We start from the raw sequence: 6,181 nt of genomic DNA, 5'->3' as shown, positions 1-6,181 counted from the left end.
GATTAATGTTGTTGTCCCACCGAAATCATCAGAAACGTCCATTCAGGTGTTTTTAAATACGAGCCCTCCCCCACAGGTGACGTCACACAGGCGCACGCACGCGCCTGACGTCACACATGGGTCCCCCACACCGGGATCTGTCCTCACGTGCGCGGTGTCTTACGTCACCCGCGCGCTGGTGAGCTCCAGCTTTATCGGTTTAACGGCTGGGCTACTAATCACGTGACCAGCCCCTCCCCCACCGCTGTCAACAGAGGATTCTGCAGCTGCGCTATTCCCATTGGTGCGAAGCGATGTCAATCACTGGTTACAACCAATAGCCGAGGCGGACCAGCCGAGAGGGTGTTACCCCCGCTGACACCATTTGTCAGCCTTCCCGTCAAAGCGGAACAAATCCCAAAGTAAATGTCCGCTTTCTGATTTATTTCCATTTCCCTCCGAGGGAAGTTGGGGCGTTTGTGAAGCGTCTCCTGCGGCCGGAGTCTGTATGTGTCGCTGAGAGGTAGGAGGAGACCGCTCGGCCCGTCGGTTTGATGCCGGTTCCCCGGGGAGGGAGAGGATGAAGACGGGGAGAGAGGGGGCGGACAGGATGTTTGTCCCGGTGGGGACAGGAGGGGCTCATCTGTGGAAATGTCTGAGCCCACGGTGGTGGCGATTCACCACATTGGGGGGCAAACACCGGCAGACTGTTGCCCTGCAAGCGGGGCCGATGGTCCGGGCAAAGTGACAATTATTTGTGTTTTGTTGAGACTGTCCCGGGAATATGGTGTAAAATCCCGCTCCCCACACTAACACGGGTTATATATGTTGTGTTCTTTAATACACACCGTGGGTTTCTAATAAAGAACCATATTCTGGAAAACCTTATCAACACTTTACTTATCAACAACCACACGTGCCTTACAAAGCCATGTTTTCTGGATCTTTCTATCATTCCTGCGCATGCTCAGAACTCTCTGCAATCACGTTCTTACACGTCATATCACCAGATCTTCCTTTCCTTAAAAAGAAAAACAATTAGCAACATTGACCAGAGCAAATGCATAATTTAACATGTCTCCATCATTTTCTCTGGGGGTCTGCAAACACCAGTAGATCTTCTAAGTGGTTCACACAGTTTCTTGTGTTACGTTGTCATTCCCATGTTTTGTCTGGTCTGAAACTGAAACTTTGAAGTTGGCTCTTTATTGAGGTCTTTGCAATGTCTTCTTAACACTGCTCCTTCCTCTGTTTCGACCATGTATGATCTGGGTTGTACTTCTTCAAGTACTGTAGCGTTCTGTGTCCACGTGTTCATTTTGTCTTGTATCCTTACTTCATCTTCTTGGTGAAGTTCAGGGAATGGACGAGAGCATCTGTCAAAGTATGTCTTCTTCTTTGGTTTCTGTTCATCTTTCCATCTTTTCACTTGTTCACCTCCCTCTGTTTTCAGAAGGCTCTCCTCTGTTGTCAGATTGGATCTCAAACGGCATCCCATCAAGAGCTGAACATTGACATTCAAGTGGAGTACTATGACAGGCTAACAAAGCTTTATAAAAATCACCTCCACTATATTTTGCTTTGTGCATCAGTTTCTTGATAATTCCTACCGAATTCTCAACTAATCCATTGTACTAAGGGCAAAGTGGTCTCGATGTTGTATGAATAAAGCTCCTTTCATGAGCAAAATGTCTCATGCATTCACCATTGAATTGTGGACCATTGTCTGTGAAAACTTCGGCAGGTACACCATATCTGGAAAAAAAACTGATTTCATGCATGTAATTACATTCTCTGCTGTTGTTCTGCTTAAACCACACAATGAGTAGTAATCTGTTATTAATAGATAATCTTTGTTGTCAGATACAAAAAAGATCAAGTCCTATCTTCTGATAAGGTCTCTAAGGGCTAGGACGTGGATGCAGTGGCTCCTTAGGGTTGCTGGGTTGGTATTTAAGGCATATTTGACAAGAAGACACCAATTCTGCAATTTTTTGATTCATCCTGGGCCAAAACATCACTTCCCGCACCCTCTCTTACATTTTTCAATACCTCTGACGCCTTTATGAATTTTCCGTATCATTTCTTTTCTGAGACTTTTAGGAATCACAATTCTGCTACCTTTGTACAATGTCCCATCCACAACAGAAAGTTCTGTTCTGTAGTTCCAATATTCTTGTACTTTGAGGTACAGTCATGCTTATAATCTGGCCATCCATCCATCGCCACTTGTATTACCTGACTGGCAATTTTGTCCTTCTCTGTCGCAAGACGCAGCATTTCCAACTTTTCGGGAACAACAGGTACAGTCTCTATGATCATACCAACAAATGCCTGAACATCAACAGCGTCCCCGTGACTGCCTTTTGTTGTTGGATCCACAGCTCTGGAAAGTGTGTCAGCCGTGTACATAAATTTTCCAGGTGTGTATGACACATTCAACACATACCTTTGCAATTTGGTCATCATTCGCTGAATTCGCAAAGGACAGTCGCTTAAAGGTTTGTGAAACAATGCAATCAGAGGCTTATGATCAGTTTCAACATCAATAGATTGCCCTGACACAAACTGATGAAATCTCTCACAAGCAAACATAATGCTGAGCAATTCTTTTTCAATTTGGGTATACCTTGTTTCTGGATCAGATAATGAACGAGATGCGAATGCCACTGGTAGCCATTCCTTATCATGTTTCTGGAGTAACACTGCCCCTAAACCTGCTTGAGATGCATCACATGAGATTTTGATGGCTATCTCAGCATCATAGCATTTCAACACAGGTTCTTTAGTGAGCACTTTCTTCAGATTTTGCCATGCCTTCTCCTGTTCATGATTCCAGCACCATTTGTTTTTTCTTTTCCGTTACCTGTTTCAATGGAGCAAGCTGTTCCGAAAGATTGGGTATGAATTTTCCCATGTAGTTGACCATTCCCATAAACCTTTGAAAATCCTTTTTACATTGCGGACTTGGCATGTTCTCAATAGCAGAAACCTTCAATGGATCAGGACGCACACCTGCATTGCTGATGATATCACACACAAAGGTAAGTTCAGTCACTCCTAGCTGACATTTGTCTTTATTCAACTTCAGGTTTGCCTTGCGTGTTACCTCTAAGACTTGTCTGAGCCTGGCGTCATGCTCTTGTTTAGATGATCCGCAAACAATAATATCGTCCTTGGAAGTATCTATGCCCTCAATGTGCTCATATAGCATGTAAATAGTTTTATGGTACACTTCAGGAACTGATGCAATTCCAAATGGAAACCTAAGAAAATGGTATCTGGCAAAAGCAGTGCTCTCAATCTATCTCTAGAATCCCTAAGGGTTATCCTTCTTTTCTGCAAGGGCAATCTCATGCCTTCTTTTAGCCATCCTGATTTATTTGATATGTATTCTCTTGCATTTCTTGTACTCCATAAGAATCTACCTGCCTATCCTTGTTAATGCAACTCCATTTTGTGCCTCACCAGGGTCTCAATATCTCCTGAAATCCAAAGGATACAGTTTCCATCTTTACCTTTTATTCTGACAAGCACATATCCGCTTTGTACTTTCAAAATTTCGCTTTGAAGGCCTCCCACTTACCAAGCACACCTTTGCCATAAAGCAGCCTGTCCCAGTCCACAGTTGCCAGATCCTTGTGTCATAATTCCATTGTTGTTCCGTGCAGTGAACACATCCACCTTTCCTACACTGCTGTTTGTATTGAAATACACAGGACTGAGCATACTCACTGCACCATGCTCAACTTTTTCATTCCTGACTTTGTCTGAGGACTGAACAACATCTGTCTTCACAACCCCTCCACTACCTGTTCTGTTATTCATGCTTCCATTCCCCCTGAAACTTTAGTTTAACTCCCTCTACCCCCACCTCCCACCATGCAGTTCCATCACCCCCTTGTGCTTCATCTCCCAGGTCAATAAAAAGAAGGTGCATTCCAGGAACAGGCAGATAGGAACAAGTAGAAATACAGGAATTTCAAGTGAACACTTATGAAAGAAATAAAAGAAGGCATGAGGTTGCCCAGGCAGACATGGTGAAGGAGAATCCTCAGAGATTCTGCCAATATTTTAAGAGCAAAAAGATTGCAAGGGAAAAAAATAATCCTCTGGAAGATCAGCATGGTAATCCATATGAGGAGACAAAATATATGGGGAGATTTTAAATCCTATTTTTGCATCTGTATTTACTCGGGAGATGGTTACAAGGTCTATGGAAGTGAGGCAAAGCAGCATCAACTTCATGGACCCTGTACAGATTACAGAGATGGAAGAGTTTGTTGTCTTAAGGCAAATTAGCGTGGATAAACCCCCAGGGCCTGACAAGTTGTTCCCTGGGACTCTGCGGAAGACAAGTGCAGAAATTGTCGGGGCCCATGCAGAGATTCTTAAATCATCCTTAGTGACAGGTGAGGTACTGGAGGATTGGAGGACAGCCAATGTTCTTCCGCTGTTCCAGAAAGGCTCTAAAAATAAACTAAGAAATTGTACGTTGGTGAGCTTGACATCAGAGGTGGGAAAAGTTACTGGAGGGTTATGTGCAGGAACCGGATATATAAATATTTGGACAGATGTTGACTGATGAAGGATAGGCAGCATGGCTTTGTGCATGCTAGGTCATGTCTCACCAAAGTCTCTCGAGGAAGTTATCAGGAAAGTGGATGAAGGCAAGGCAGTGGATGTTGTCCACATGGACTTTAGTAAGGCACTTGACAAAGTCTCATATGGGAGGTTGTTCAAGAAGGTTCGGTCATTCAGCATTCAAGATGAGACAGTAAATTGGATGAGACACTGTCTTTGGGAGAAACCAGAGTGTGGTAGCAGATGGTTGCCTCTCTGACTGGAGGTCTGTGACTAGTGGTTTGCCACAGGGATCAGTGCTGGATCTGTTGTTGTTTGTCATCTATATCAGTAATCTGGATGACAGTGTGGTTAACTGGATCAGCAAAGTTGTGGATGATACCAAGTTTGGTGGTGTAGTGGACAGTGAGGAAGATAACCATGGCTTGCAGTGTGATCTGGACCCACTGGAAAAACGGGTTGAGAAATGGAAAATGGAATTTAATGCAGACAAGTGCGAAGTGTTGCACTTTGGTGGGACCTACCAGGGTTGGTCTTACACAGTGACTGGTCGGGCACTAAGAAATGTTGTAGAAGAAATGAATCTGAGAATACAGGTCTATATTTCACCGAAAGTGGTGTCACAGTTCGATAGGGATGGAAAGAAAGATTTTGGCACATTGGCCTTCATAAACCAAATCAATGAGTACTGGAGAGGGATGTTATGTTGACTTTGTACAAGACATTGGTGAGGCCTAATTTTGAGTGTTGTGTGCAGTTTTGGTCACCAACCTACAGGAAGATGTAAAAGAGGTTGAAAGAGTTCAGAGAAAATTTGCAAGGATGTTGCCAGGTCTGGAGGACTTGGGTTATAAGGAGAGATTGAACAGGACAGGGCTTTATTCCTTGGAATGCAGAAGATTGAGGGGAGATTTGTTGGAGGTGTACAAAATTTATGATGGTTATACGTAGATGGGGTAAAGGCAAGCTGGCTTTTTGCACTAAGATTTGGTGGGATTACAACCAGAGGCCCTGGATTAAGGGTGAAAGGTGAAACATGAAGGGGAACATGAGGGGAATCTTCTTCACACAGACAGTCATCCGTGTGTGGAATGAGCAGAGAGCCCAACTGGTGCATGCGAGCTCAAGTTCAGCATTGAAGAGGTACCTGGATGGTCGGGGTAAATGGGGTAGACAGTTTAAATAGATCAGCACAAACTAGATGGGCCAAAGGGCCCTTTTCTGTGTTGTACTTTTCTATGACTCTGTGACAAGAACATGAAATAATACTGATATTCATTTAATTCCTTTTAACAGCTGTGCGGACCAACCATTTTTCTGGGCAGGTAATATTTACATGGCTTTAAAACTGTGGCACTTTGAATTGACTGTAGATAAAAAAAACACAGTTGCACGTCAACAAAGGCTATTTGCGTGAGAGTGTTTCAGTTACTGTGGGGCCAGGCACCCATGCAGCTCAATGGACAATGGACAATAGGTGCAGGAGTAGGCCATTCGGCCCTTCAAGCCAGCACCGCCATTCACTGTGATCATAGCTGATCATCCACAATCAATATTCAGTTCCTGCTTTATCCCCATAACCTTTGATTCCACTATCTTTAAGAGCTCTATCCATCTC

This window comes from Mobula birostris, chromosome 13, assembly GCF_030028105.1.
Source record: "Mobula birostris isolate sMobBir1 chromosome 13, sMobBir1.hap1, whole genome shotgun sequence".
Classification (NCBI taxonomy): Eukaryota; Metazoa; Chordata; class Chondrichthyes; order Myliobatiformes; family Myliobatidae; genus Mobula; species Mobula birostris.
This window is presented reverse-complemented; position numbering follows the sequence as displayed.